Source organism: Oncorhynchus nerka, linkage group LG10 (assembly GCF_034236695.1).
Source record: "Oncorhynchus nerka isolate Pitt River linkage group LG10, Oner_Uvic_2.0, whole genome shotgun sequence".
In the NCBI taxonomy this organism is placed as follows: domain Eukaryota; kingdom Metazoa; phylum Chordata; class Actinopteri; order Salmoniformes; family Salmonidae; genus Oncorhynchus; species Oncorhynchus nerka.
The window spans coordinates 5,849,462-5,864,461 of NC_088405.1; the positions used below are offsets into that span (position 1 = coordinate 5,849,462).

At 42.5% G+C, this 15,000-nt stretch overlaps 1 pseudogene; it reads left to right on the top strand.

Moving 5' to 3' along the window:
* Positions 1-15,000, top strand: part of LOC135573610 (ryanodine receptor 2-like) — a 51,952-nt pseudogene that overhangs the window by 32,891 nt on the left and 4,061 nt on the right.

The window sequence follows — 15,000 nt, forward strand, 5'->3', positions numbered from 1 at the left end:
ATAGACTGAGCATGTGGATTAGTAATGTAATGTACTCTGTATAGACTGACCATGTGGATTAGTAATGTAATGTACTCTGTATCGACTGACCATGTGGATTAGTAATGTAATGTAATGTACTCTGTATAGACTGACCATGTGGATTAGTAATGTAATGTACTCTGTATAGACTGACCATGTGGATTAGTAATGTACTCTGTGGTGACCATTGTGGATTAGTAATGTAATGTACTCTGTATAGACTGACCATGTGGATTAGTAATGTAATGTACTCTGTATCAGACTGACCATGTGGATTAGTAATGTAATGTAATGTACTCTGTATAGACTGACCATGTGGATTAGTAATGTAATGTACTCTGTATAGACTGACCATGTGGATTAGTAATGTAATGTACTCTGTATAGACTGACCATGTGGATTAGTAATGCAATGTAATGTACTCTGTATAGACTGACCATGTGGATTAGTAATGTAATGTACTCTCTGTATAGTACTCTAAGACTGAGCATGGATTAATGTAACTGGACCATGTGGATTAGTAATGTAATGTACTCTGTATCAACTGACCATGTGGATTAGTAATGTAATGTACTCTGTATAGACTGACCATGTGGATTAGTAATGTAATGTAATGTACTCTGTATAGACTGACCATGTGGATTAGTAATGTAATGTACTCTGTATAGACTGACCATGTGGATTAGTAATGTAATGTACTCTGTATAGACTGACCATGTGGATTAGTAATGTAATGTACTCTGTATAGACTGACCATGTGGATTAGTAATGTAATGTACTCTGTATAGACTGACCATGTGGATTAGTAATGTAATGTACTCTGTATAGACTGACCATGTGGATTAGTAATGTAATGTAATGTACTCTGTATAGACTGACCATGTGGATTAGTAATGTAATGTAATGTACTCTGTATAGACTGACCATGTGGATTAGTAATGTAATGTACTCTGTATAGACTGACCATGTGGATTAGTAATGTAATGTACTCTGTATAGACTGACCATGTGGATTAGTAATGTAATGTACTCTGTATAGACTGACCATGTGGATTAGTAATGTAATGTAATGTACTCTGTATAGACTGACCATGTGGATTAGTAATGTAATGTACTCTGTATAGACTGACCATGTGGATTAGTAATGTAATGTAATGTACTCTGTATAGACTGACCATGTGGATTAGTAATGTAATGTACTCTGTATAGACTGACCATGTGGATTAGTAATGTAATGTACTCTGTATAGACTGACCATGTGGATTAGTAATGTAATGTACTCTGTATAGACTGACCATGTGGATTAGTAATGTAATGTACTCTGTATAGACTGACCATGTGGATTAGTAATGTAATGTAATGTACTCTGTATAGACTGACCATGTGGATTAGTAATGTAATGTAATGTACTCTGTATAGACTGACCATGTGGATTAGTAATGTAATGTACTCTGTATAGACTGACCATGTGGATTAGTAATGTAATGTAATGTACTCTGTATAGACTGACCATGTGGATTAGTAATGTAATGTAATGTACTCTGTATAGACTGACCATGTGGATTAGTAATGTAATGTAATGTACTCTGTATAGACTGACCATGTGGATTAGTAATGTAATGTACTCTGTATAGACTGACCATGTGGATTAGTAATGTAATGTACTCTGTATAGACTGACCATGTGGATTAGTAATGTAATGTAATGTACTCTGTATTGACTGACCATGTGGATTAGTAATGTAATGTAATGTACTCTGTATAGACTGACCATGTGGATTAGTAATGTAATGTACTCTTTATCAACTGACCATGTGGATTAGTAATGTAATGTAATGTACTCTGTATAGACTGACCATGTGGATTATTAATGTAATGTACTCTGTATCAACTGACCATGTGGATTAGTAATGTAATGTACTCTGTATAGACTGACCATGTGGATTAGTAATGTAATGTACTCTGTATAGACTGACCATGTGGATTAGTAATGTAATGTACTCTGTATAGACTGACCATGTGGATTAGTAATGTAATGTACTCTGTATAGACTGACCATGTGGATTAGTAATGTAATGTACTCTGACCATGTGGATTAGTAATGTAATGTACTCTGTATAGACTGACCATGTGGATTAGTAATGTAATGTACTCTGTATAGACTGACCATGGATTAGTAATGTAATGTACTCTGTATAGACTGACCATGTGGATTAGTAATGTAATGTACTCTGTATAGACTGACCATGTGGATTAGTAATGTAATGTAATGTACTCTGTATAGACTGAGCATGTGGATTAGTAATGTAATGTACTCTGTATAGACTGACCATGTGGATTAGTAATGTAATGTACTCTGTATAGACTGACCATGTGGATTAGTAATGTAATGTACTCTGTATAGACTGACCATGTGGATTAGTAATGTAATGTACTCTGTATAGACTGACCATGTGGATTAGTAATGTAATGTACTCTGTATCGACTGACCATGTGGATTAGTAATGTAATGTACTCTGTATAGACTGACCATGTGGATTAGTAATGTAATGTACTCTGTATAGACTGACCATGTGGATTAGGTAATTACTCTGTATAGACTGAATGTAATGTACTCTGTATCGACTGACCATGTGGATTAGTAATGTAATGTTCTCTGTATAGACTGACCATGTGGATTAGTAATGTAATGTACTCTGTATAGACTGACCATGTGGATTAGTAATGTAATGTACTCTGTATAGACTGACCATGTGGATTAGTAATGTAATGTACTCTGTATAGACTGACCATGGATTATGTAATGTACTCTGTATAGACTGACCATGTGGATTAGTAATGTAATGTACTCTTTATAGACTGACCATGTGGATTAATAATGTAATGTACTCTGTATCGACTGACCAAGGGGATTAGTAATGTAATGTACTCTGTATAGACTGACCATGTGGATTAGTAATGTAATGTACTCTGTATTGACTGACCATGTGGATTAGTAATGTAATGTACTCTGTATAGACTGACCATGTGGATTAGTAATGTAATGTACTCTGATTATAGACTGACCATGTGGATTAGTAATGTAATGTAATGTACTCTGTATAGACTGACCATGTGGATTAGTAATGTAATGTAATGTACTCTGTATAGACTGACCATGTGGATTAGTAATGTAATGTATCTGTATAGACTGACCATGTGGATTAGTAATGTAATGTACTCTGTATAGCTGACCATTTGTAATGTCGCTCTTACCAATGATTAAATGTAATGTACTCTGTATAGACTGACCATGTGGATTAGTAATGTAATGTAATGTACTCTGTATCAACTGACCATGTGGATTAGTAATGTAATGTACTCTGTATAGACTGACCATGTGGATTAGTAATGTAATGTAATGTACTCTGTATAGACTGACCATGTGGATTAGTAATGTAATGTACTCTGTATAGACTGACCATGTGGATTAGTAATGTAATGTAATGTACTCTGTATAGACTGACCATGTGGATTAGTAATGTAATGTAATGTACTCTGTATAGACTGACCATGTGGATTAGTAATGTAATGTACTCTGTATAGACTGACCATGTGGATTAGTAATGTAATGTACTCTGTATAGACTGACCATGTGGATTAGTAATGTAATGTACTCTGTATAGACTGACCATGTGGATTAGTAATGTAATGTACTCTGTATAGACTGACCATGTGGATTAGTAATGTAATGTACTCTGTATAGACTGACCATGTGGATTAGTAATGTAATGTACTCTGTATCGACTGACCATGTGGATTAGTAATGTAATGTAATGTACTCTGTATAGACTGACCATGTGGATTAGTAATGTAATGTACTCTGTATAGACTGACCATGTGGATTAGTAATGTAATGTAATGTACTCTGTATAGACTGACCATGTGGATTAGTAATGTAATGTAATGTACTCTGTATCGACTAACCATGTGGATTAGTAATGTAATGTACACTGTATAGACTGACCATGTGGATTAGTAATGTAATGTAATGTACTCTGTATCGACTGACCATGTGGATTAGTAATGTAATGTAATGTACTCTGTATAGACTGACCATGTGGATTAGTAATGTAATGTAATGTACTCTGTATAGACTGACCATGTGGATTAGTAATGTAATGTACACTGTATAGACTGACCATGTGGATTAGTAATGTAATGTAGTCTGTATAGACTGACCATGTGGATAGTAATGTAATGTACTCTGTATAGACTGAGCATGTGGATTAGTAATGTAATGTACTCTGTATAGACTGACCATGGATTAGTAATGTAATGTACTCTGTATAGACTGACCATGTGGATTAGTAATGTAATGTACTCTGTATAGACTGACCATGTGGATTAGTAATGTAATGTACTCTGTATAGACTGACCATGTGGATTAGTAATGTAATGTACTCTGTATAGACTGACCATGTGGATTTAGTAATGTAATGTACTCTGTATAGACTGACCATGTGGATTAGTAATGTAATGTACTCTGTATAGACTGACCATGTGGATTTAATGTAATGTAATGTACTCTGTATAGACTGACCATGTGGATTAGTAATGTAATGTACTCTGTATAGACTGACCATGTGGATTAGTAATGTAATGTAATGTACTAATTGCACCTGTATAGACTGACCATGTGGATTAGTAATGTAATGTACTCTGTATAGACTGACCATGTGGATTAGTAATGTAATGTACTCTGTATAGACTGACCATGTGGATTAGTAATGTAATGTACTCTGTATAGACTGACCATGTGGATTAGTAATGTAATGTAATGTACTCTGTATAGACTGACCATGTGGATTAGTAATGTAATGTACTCTGTATAGACTGACCATGTGGATTAGTAATGTAATGTAATGTACTCTGTATAGACTGACCATGTGGATTAGTAATGTAATGTAATGTACTCTGTATAGACTGACCATGTGGATTAGTAATGTAATGTACTCTGTATAGACTGACCATGTGGATTAGTAATGTAATGTACTCTGTATAGACTGACCATGTGGATTAGTAATGTAATGTACTCTGTATAGACTGAGCATGTGGATTAGTAATGTAATGTACTCTGTATCGACTGACCATGTGGATTGGTAATGTAATGTACTCTGTATCGACTGACCATGTGGATTAGTAATGTAATGTACTCTGTATAGACTGACCATGTGGATTAGTAATGTAATGTACTCTGTATAGACTGACCATGTGGATTAGTAATGTAATGTAATGTACTCTGTATAGACTGACCATGTGGATTAATAATGTAATGTAATGTACTCTGTATAGACTGACCATGTGGATTAGTAATGTAATGTACTCTGTATAGACTGACCATGTGGATTAGTAATGTAATGTAATGTACTCTGTATAGACTGACCATGTGGATTATAGTAAATGTAATGTACTCTGTATCGACTGACCATGTGGATTAGTAATGTAATGTAATGTACTCTGTATAGACTGACCATGTGGATTAGTAATGTAATGTAATGTACTCTGTATAGACTGACCATGTGGATTAGTAATGTAATGTACTCTGTATAGACTGACCATGTGGATTAGTAATGTAATGTATGTATCGACTGACCATGTGGATTAGTAATGTAATGTACTGTATAGACTGACCATGTGGATTAGTAATGTAATGTACTCTGTATAGACTGACCATGTGGATTAGTAATGTAATGTAATGTACTCTGTATAGACTGACCATGTGGATAATGTAATGTAATGTACTCTGTATAGACTGACCATGTGGATTAGTAATGTAATGTACTCTGTATAGACTGACCATGTGGATTAGTAATGTAATGTAATGTACTCTGTATAGACTGACCATGTGGATTAATGTAATGTAATGTACTCTGTATAGACTGACCATGTGGATTAGTAATGTAATGTACTCTGTATAGACTGACCATGTGGATTAGTAATGTAATGTACTCTGTATAGACTGACCATGTGGATTAGTAATGTACTCTGTATAGACTGACCATGTGGATTAGTAATGTAATGTACTCTGTATCGACTGACCATGTGGATTAGTAATGTAATGTACTCTGTATAGACTGACCATGTGGATTAGTAATGGTAATGTACTCTGTATAATGACTGAATGGATTAGTAATGTATGTACGCTGTATAGACTGACCATGTGGATTAGTAATGTAATGTACTCTGTATAGACTGACCATGTGGATTAGTAATGTAATGTACTCTGTATAGACTGACCATGTGGATTAGTAATGTAATGTACTCTGTATCGACTGACCATGTGGATTAGTAATGTAATGTAATGTACTCTGTATAGACTGACCATGTGGATTAGTAATGTAATGTACTCTGTATAGACTGACCATGTGGATTAGTAATGTAATGTACTCTGTATAGACTGACCATGTGGATTAGTAATGTAATGTACTCTGTATAGACTGACCATGTGGATTAGTAATGTAATGTACTCTGTATAGACTGACCATGTGGATTAGTAATGTAATGTAATGTACTCTGTATAGACTGACCATGTGGATTAGTAATGTAATGTACTCTGTATAGACTGACCATGTGGATTAGTAATGTAATGTACTCTGTATAGACTGACCATGTGGATTAGTAATGTAATGTACTCTGTATGACTCATGTGGATTAGACTGTAATGTATTAGACTGACCATGGATTAGTAATGTAATGTACTCTGTATAGACTGACCATGTGGATTAGTAATGTAATGTAACTCTGTATAGACTGACCATGTGGATTAGTAATGTAATGTACTCTGTATAGACTGACCATGTGGATTAGTAATGTAATGTACTCTGTATAGACTGAGCATGTGGATTAGTAATGTAATGTACTCTGTATAGACTGACCATGGATTAGTAATGTAATGTAATGTACTCTGTATAGACTGACCATGGATTAGTAATGTAATGTACTCTGTATAGACTGACCATGGATTAGTAATGTAATGTACTCTGTATAGACTGACCATGTGGATTAGTAATGTAATGTAATGTACTCTGTATACTCTGATAGACTGACCATGTGGATTAGTAATGTAATGTACTCTGTATAGACTGACCATGTGGATTAGTAATGTAATGTAATGTACTCTGTATCGACTAACCATGTGGATTAGTAATGTAATGTACACTGTATAGACTGACCATGTGGATTAGTAATGTAATGTACTCTGTATAGACTGACCATGTGGATAATGTAATGTAATGTACTCTGTATAGACTGACCATGTGGATTAGTAATGTAACTCTGTACTCTGTATAGACTGACCATGTGGATTAGTAATGTAATGTAATGTACTCTGTATAGACTGACCATGTGGATTAGTAATGTAATGTACTCTGTATAGACTGACCATGTGGATTAGTAATGTAATGTACTCTGTATAGACTGACCATGTGGATTAGTAATGTAATGTAATGTACTCTGTATAGACTGACCATGTGGATTTAGTAATGTAATGTACTCTGTATCGACTGACCATGTGGATTAGTAATGTAATGTACTCTGTATAGACTGACCATGTGGATTAGTAATGTAATGTAATGTACTCTGTATAGACTGACCATGTGGATTAGTAATGTAATGTACTCTGTATAGACTGACCATGTGGATTAGTAATGTAATGTACTCTGTATAGACTGACCATGTGGATTAGTAATGTAATGTAATGTACTCTGTATAGACTGACCATGTGGATTTAATGTAATGTAATGTACTCTGTATAGACTGACCATGGATTAGTAATGTAATGTACTCTGTATAGACTGACCATGTGGATTAGTAATGTAATGTACTCTGTATAGACTGACCATGTGGTATTAGTAATGTAATGTACTCTGTATAGACTGACCATGTGGATTAGTAATGTAATGTAACTCTGTATAGACTGAGCATGTGGATTAGTAATGTAATGTACTCTGTATAGACTGACCATGTGGATTAGTAATGTAATGTACTCTGTATAGACTGACCATGTGGATTAGTAATGTAATGTACTCTGTATAGACTGACCATGTGGATTAGTAATGTAATGTACTCTGTATAGACTGACCATGTGGATTAGTAATGTAATGTACTCTGTATCGACTGACCATGTGGATTAGTAATGTAATGTACTCTGTATCGACTGACCATGTGGATTAGTAATGTAATGTACTCTGTATAGACTGACCATGTGGATTAGTAATGTAATGTACTCTGTATAGACTGACCATGTGGATTAGTAATGTAATGTACTCTGTATAGACTGACCATGTGGATTAGTAATGTAATGTAATGTACTCTGTATAGACTGACCATGTGGATTAGTAATGTAATGTAATGTACTCTGTATAGACTGACCATGTGGATTAGTAATGTAATGTAATGTACTCTGTATAGACTGACCATGTGGATTAGTAATGTAATGTACTCTGTATAGACTGGATTTAATGTAATGTAATGTACTCTGTATAGACTGACCATGTGGATTAGTAATGTAATGTAATGTACTCTGTATAGACTGACCATGTGGATTAGTAATGTAATGTACTCTGTATAGACTGACCATGTGGATTAGTAATGTAATGTACTCTGTATAGACTGAGCATGTGGATTAGTAATGTAATGTACTCTGTATAGACTGACCATGTGGATTAGTAATGTAATGTACTTTGGTTTTGATTTTCAGATCGTTTCCTAACAACTACTGGGATAAGTTTGTGAAGAGGAAGGTAGGTCTGAATTCATATTCACTGAAGTGATATATATTCATTTATCTTCACATCAGTGACCTGTTTAGAACCAGTTTACAACATATTTAGAACCAGTTTAGAACCTGTTTAGAACCACTTTAGAACCTGTTTAGAACCAGTTAACAACATATTTAGAACCTGTTTAGAACCAGTTTACAACATATTTAGAACCTGTTTAGAACCTGTTTACAACATATTTAGAACCTGTTTAGAACCACTTTAGAACCTGTTTAGAACCAGTTAACAACATATTTATAACCAGTTTAGAACCTGTTTAGAACCTGTTTAGAACCTGTTTAGAACCAGTTAACAACATATTTAGAACCTGTTTAGAACCAGTTAACAACATATTTAGAACCAGTTTACAACATATTTAGAACCAGTGTAGAACCTGTTTAGAACCACTTTAGAACCTGTTTAGAACCAGTTTACAACATATTTAGAACCTGTTTAGTACCAGTTTACAACACATTTAGAACCTGTTTAGAACCACTTTAGAACCTGTTTAGAACCAGTTTAGAACATATTTAGAACCTGTTTAGAACCAGTTAACAACATATTTATAACCAGTTTAGAACCTGTTTAGAACCTGTTTAGAACCTGTTTAGTACCAGTTTACAACACATTTAGAACCTGTTTAGAACCACTTTAGAACCTGTTTAGAACCAGTTTACAACATATTTAGAACCTGTTTAGAACCAGTTAACAACATATTTATAACCAGTTTAGAACCTGTTTAGAACCTGTTTAGAACCAGTTTACAACACATTTAGAACCTGTTTAGAACCTGTTTAGAACCTGTTTAGTACCAGTTTACAACACATTTAGAACCTGTTTAGAACCTGTTTAGAACCAGTTTACAACACATTTAGAACCTGTTTAGAACCAGTTTACAACATATTTAGAACCACTTTAGAACCTGTTTAGAACCTGTTTAGAACCTGTTTAGAACCAGTTTACAACACATTTAGAACCTGTTTAGAACCTGTTTAGAAGCTGTTTAGAACCAGTTTACAACACATTTAGAACCTGTTTAGAAGCTGTTTAGAACCAGTTTACAACACATTTAGGACCTGTTTAGAACCTGTTTAGAAGTTGTTTAGAACCAGTTTACAACACATTTAGGACCTGTTTAGAAGCTGTTTAGAATATATTAGAAGTAAAGCTGTGTGGTTCCCCCTGCAGGTGATGGATAAGTATGGAGAGTTCTACGGCCATGACCGCATCAGTGAGCTGCTGGGTATGGACAAGGCTGCTCTGGACTTCAGTGACGCCCACGAGAAGAAGAAACCCAAGAAAGACAGCTCGTTAGCCGCAGTGTGAGTCTGGGGGTGGGGAGAGCTCGTTAGCCGCAGTGTGAGTCTGGGGGTGTGGAGAGCTCGTTAGCCGCAGTGTGAGTTTGGGGGTGGGGAGAGCTCGTTAGCCGCAGTGTGAGTCTGGGGATGGGGAGAGCTCGTTAGCCACAGTGTGAGTCTGGGGGTGGGGAGAGCTCGTTAGCCGCAGTGTGAGTCTGGGGGTGGAGAGAGCTCGTTAGCCACAGTGTGAGTCTGGGGGTGGGGAGAGCTCGTTGCCGCAGTGTGAGTCTGGGGGTGGGAGAGCTCGTTAGCCGCAGTGTGAGTCTGGGGGTGTGGAGAGCTCGTTAGCCGCAGTGTGAGTTTGGGGGTGGGGAGAGCTCGTTAGCCGCAGTGTGAGTCTGGGGATGGGGAGAGCTCGTTAGCCACAGTGTGAGTCTGGGGGTGGGGAGAGCTCGTTAGCCGCAGTGTGAGTCTGGGGGTGGAAGCTCGTTAGCCACAGTGTGAGTCTGGGGGTGGGGAGAGCTCGTTAGCCACAGTGTGAGTCTGGGGGTGGGGAGAGCTCGTTAGCCGCAGTGTGAGTCTGGGGTGTGGAGAGCTCGTTAGCCGCAGTGTGAGTTTGGGGGTGGGGAGAGCTCGTTAGCCGCAGTGTGAGTCTGGGGATGGGGAGAGCTCGTTAGCCACAGTGTGAGTCTGGGGGTGGGGAGAGCTCAACGCAGTGTGAGTCTGGGGGTGGAGAGAGAACCTCGTTAGCCACAGTGTGAGTCTGGGGGTGGGGAGGCTCGTTAGCCACAGTGTGAGTCTGGGGGTGGGGAGAGCTCGTTAGCCGCAGTGTGAGTCTGGGGGTGGGGAGCTCGTTAGCAGTGTGAGTCTGGGGGTGGGGAGAGCTCGTTAGCCGCAGTGTGAGTCTGGGGGTGGGGAGAGCTCGTTAGCCGCAGTGTGAGTCTGGGGGTGGGGAGAGCTCGTTAGCCGCAGTGTGAGTCTGGGGATGGGGAGAGCTCGTTAGCCGCAGTGTGTGAGTCTGGGGGTGGGAGAGCTCGTTAGCCACAGTGTGAGTCTGGGGGTGGGAGAGCTCGTTAGCCACAGTGTGAGTCTGGGGTGGGGAGAGCTCGTTAGCCCAGTGTGAGTCTGGGGGTGGGGAGAGCTCGTTAGCAGTGTGAGTCTGGGGGTGGGGAGGCTCGTTAGCGCAGTGTGAGTCTGGGGGTGGGGAGAGCTCCTTAGCCGCAGTGTGAGTCTGGGGGTGGGGAGAGCTCGTTAGCCGCAGTGTGAGTCTGGGGGTGGGAGAGCTCGTTAGCCGCAGTGTGAGTCTGGGGGTGGGGAGAGCTCGTTAGCCGCAGTGTGAGTCTGGGGGTGGAGAGAGCTCGTTAGCCGCAGTGTGAGTCTGGGGGTGGAGAGAGCTCGTTTGCCGCAGTGTGAGTCTGGGGGTGGGGAGAGCTCGTTAGCCGCAGTGTGAGTCTGGGGGTGGAGAGAGCTCGTTAGCCGCAGTGTGAGTCTGGGGGTGGAGAGAGCTTGTTTGCCGCAGTGTGAGTCTGGGGGTGGGGAGAGCTCGTTAGCCGCAGTGTGAGTCTGGGGGTGGGGAGAGCTCGTTAGCCGCAGTGTGAGTCTGGCGGTGGGGACAGCTCGTTAGCCGCAGTGTGAGTCTGGGGGTGGGGAGAGCTCGTTAGCAGTGTGAGTCTGGCGGTGGGGACAGCTCGTTAGCCGCAGTGTGAGTCTGGGGGTGGGGAGAGCTCGTTAGCCGCAGTGTGAGTCTGGGGGTGGAGAGAGCTCGTTAGCCGCAGTGTGAGTCTGGGGGTGGGGAGAGCTGTTAGCCGCAGTGTGAGTCTGGGGGTGGGAGAGCTCGTTAGCAGTGTGAGTCTGGGGGTGGGGAGAGCTCCTTAGCCGCAGTGTGAGACTGGGGGTGGAGAGAGCTCGTTAGCCGCAGTGTGAGTCTGGCGGTGGGGACAGCTCGTTAGCATTGTGAGTCTGGGGGTGTGGAGAGCTCGTTAGCCGCAGTGTGAGTCTGGCGGTGGGGACAGCTCGTTAGCCGCAGTGTGAGTCTGGGGGTGGGGAGAGCTCGTTAGCCGCAGTGTGAGTCTGGGGATGGGGAGAGCTCGTTAGCCGCAGTGTGAGTCTGGGGGTGGAGAGAGCTCCTTAGCCGCAGTGTGAGTCTGGGGGTGGGAGAGCTCCTTAGCCGCAGTGTGAGTCTGGGGGTGAGGAGAGCTCGTTAGCCGCAGTGTGAGTCTGGCGGTGGGGACAGCTCGTTAGCATTGTGAGTCTGGGGGTGTGGAGAGCTCGTTAGCCGCAGTGTGAGTCTGGCGGTGGGGACAGCTCGTTAGCCGCAGTGTGAGTCTGGGGGTGGGGAGAGCTCGTTAGCCGCAGTGTGAGTCTGGGGATGGGGAGAGCTCGTTAGCCGCAGTGTGAGTCTGGGGGTGGAGAGGCTCCTTAGCCGCAGTGTGAGTCTGGGGGTGGGGGAGGCTCGTTGGCCGCAGTGTGAGTCTGGGGGTGGAGAGAGCTCGTTAGCCGCAGTGTGAGTCTGGGGTGGGGAGAGCTCGTTAGCCGCAGTGTGAGTCTGGGGGTGGGGAGAGCTCGTTAGCAGTGTGAGTCTGGGGTGGGGAGAGCTCCTTGCCGCAGTGTGAGACTGGGGGTGGAGAGGCTCGTTAGCCGCAGTGTGAGTCTGGGGGTGGGGAGGCTCGTTAGCCGCAGTGTGAGTCTGGGGGTGGGGAGAGCTCGTTAGCCGCAGTGTGAGTCGGGGGGTGGAGAGAGCTCGTTAGCCGCAGTGTGAGTCTGGGGGTGGGGAGAGCTCGTTAGCCGCAGTGTGAGTCTGGGGGTGGGAGAGCTCGTTAGCCGCAGTGTGAGTCTGGGGGTTGGGGAGGCTCGTTAGCCACAGTGTGACTCTGGGGGTTGGGGAGGCTCGTTAGCCACAGTGTGACTCTGGGGGTGGGGAGAGCTCGTTAGCCACAGTGTGAGTCTGGGGGTGGGGAGACAGAGTCAGGTAGGGGCTGGTGGTGATGGGAGACAGAGTCAGGTAGGGGGCTGGTGGTGATGGGGAGACAGTCAGGTAGGGGGCTGGTGGTGATGGGAGACAGAGTCAGGTAGGGGGCTGGTGGTGGGGAGACAGAGTCAGGTAGGGAGCTGGTGGTGGGGAGACAGAGTCAGGTAGGGAGCTGGTGGTGGGAGACAGAGTCAGGTAGGTGGCTGGTGGTGGGGAGACAGAGTCAGGTAGGGAGCTGGTGGTGGGAGACAGAGTCAGGTAGGGGCTGGTGGTGATGGGAGACAGAGTCAGGTAGGGGGCTGGTGGTGATGGGGAGACAGAGAGTCAGGTAGGGGGCTGGTGGTGGGAGACAGAGTCAGGTAGGGAGCTGGTGGTGGGGAGACAGAGTCAGGTAGGGGAGCTGGTGGTGGGAGACAGAGTCAGGTAGGTGGCTGGTGGTGGGGAGACAAGTCAGGTAGGGAGCTGGTGGTGGGGGAGACAAGTCAGGTAGGGGGCTGGTGGTGATGGGGAGACAGAGTCAGGTGGGGGGCTGGTGGTGATGGGGAGACAAGTCAGGTAGGGGCTGGTGGTGATGGGAGACAGAGTCAGGTAGGGGCTGGTGGTGATGGGGAGACAAGTCAGGTAGGGGCTGGTGGTGGTGGGGAGACAGAGTCAGGTAGGGGGGCTGGTGGTGGGAGACAGAGTCAGGTAGGGAGCTGGTGGTGGGGAGACCAATCACTGTACAGGATGGTGGCAGCAGGAGGCCTGATCGATGACAAATACACCCCAACATGAATCGTGTTGATGTTGTGTTCTCTCTTGTCTCCCCTGGTCTGTTACAGATTAAACTCTGTTGATGTCAAGTACCAGATCTGGAAACTAGGAGTCGTCTTCACAGACAATGTAAGACTTATTTCATCCTGCTAAGTAACTTCAACTTTTTATTTAATATACAATAATACATTTTATATGCCATTTAGCAGACATTATTTCTAACTCTTCTTCTTCGTCTTCTTCTTCTTTTTCTTCGTCTTCCTCTTCTTCTTCGTCTTCCTCTTCTTCTTCCTCTTCTTCGTCTTCTTCATCTTCGTCTTCTTCTTCTTCTTCTTCTTCGTCTTCTTCTTCTTCTTCTTCTTCGTCTTCTTCTTCTTCTTCTTCTTCTTCTTCTTCTTCTTCTTCTTCTCCCTCTTCTTCTTCTTCTTCTTCTTCTTCTACCTGACCCCTGCAGTCGTTCCTGTACCTGGCTTGGTATATGACCATGTCCATCCTGGGTCACTACAACAACTTCTTCTTCGCTGCTCATCTCCTGGACATCGCCATGGGCTTCAAGACCCTCCGCACCATTCTGTCTTCTGTCACGCACAACGGCAAACAGGTACTGGTGTCTGTTCTGGGCTTTATCACTGTGTCTGGGCTTTATCGCTGTGTCTGGGCTTTATCGCTGTGTCTGGGGTTCATCACTGTGTCTGGGCTTTATCACTGTGTCTGGGCTTTATCACTGTGTCTGGGCTTTATTACTGTCTCTGCTCTGGGCTTTATCACTGTGTCTGCTCTGGGCTTTATCACTGTGTCTGGGCTTTATCACTGTGTCTGGGCTTTATCACTGTGTCTGCTCTGGGCTTTATCACTGTGTCTGGGCTTTATCACTGTGTCTGCTCTGGGCTTTATCACTGTGTCTGCTCTGGGCTTTATCACTGTGTCTGCTCTGGGCTTTATCGCTGTGTCTGGGCTTTATCACTGTGTCTGGGCTTTATCGCTGTGTCTGGGCTTTATCACTGTGTCTGGGCTTTATCACTGTGTCCTGGGCTTTATCACTGTGTCTGGGCTTTATCACTGTGTCCTGGGCTTTATCACTGTGTCTGGGCTTTATCACTGTGTCTGCTCTGGGCTTTATCACTGTGTCTGCTCTGGACTGTATCACTGTGTCTGGGCTTT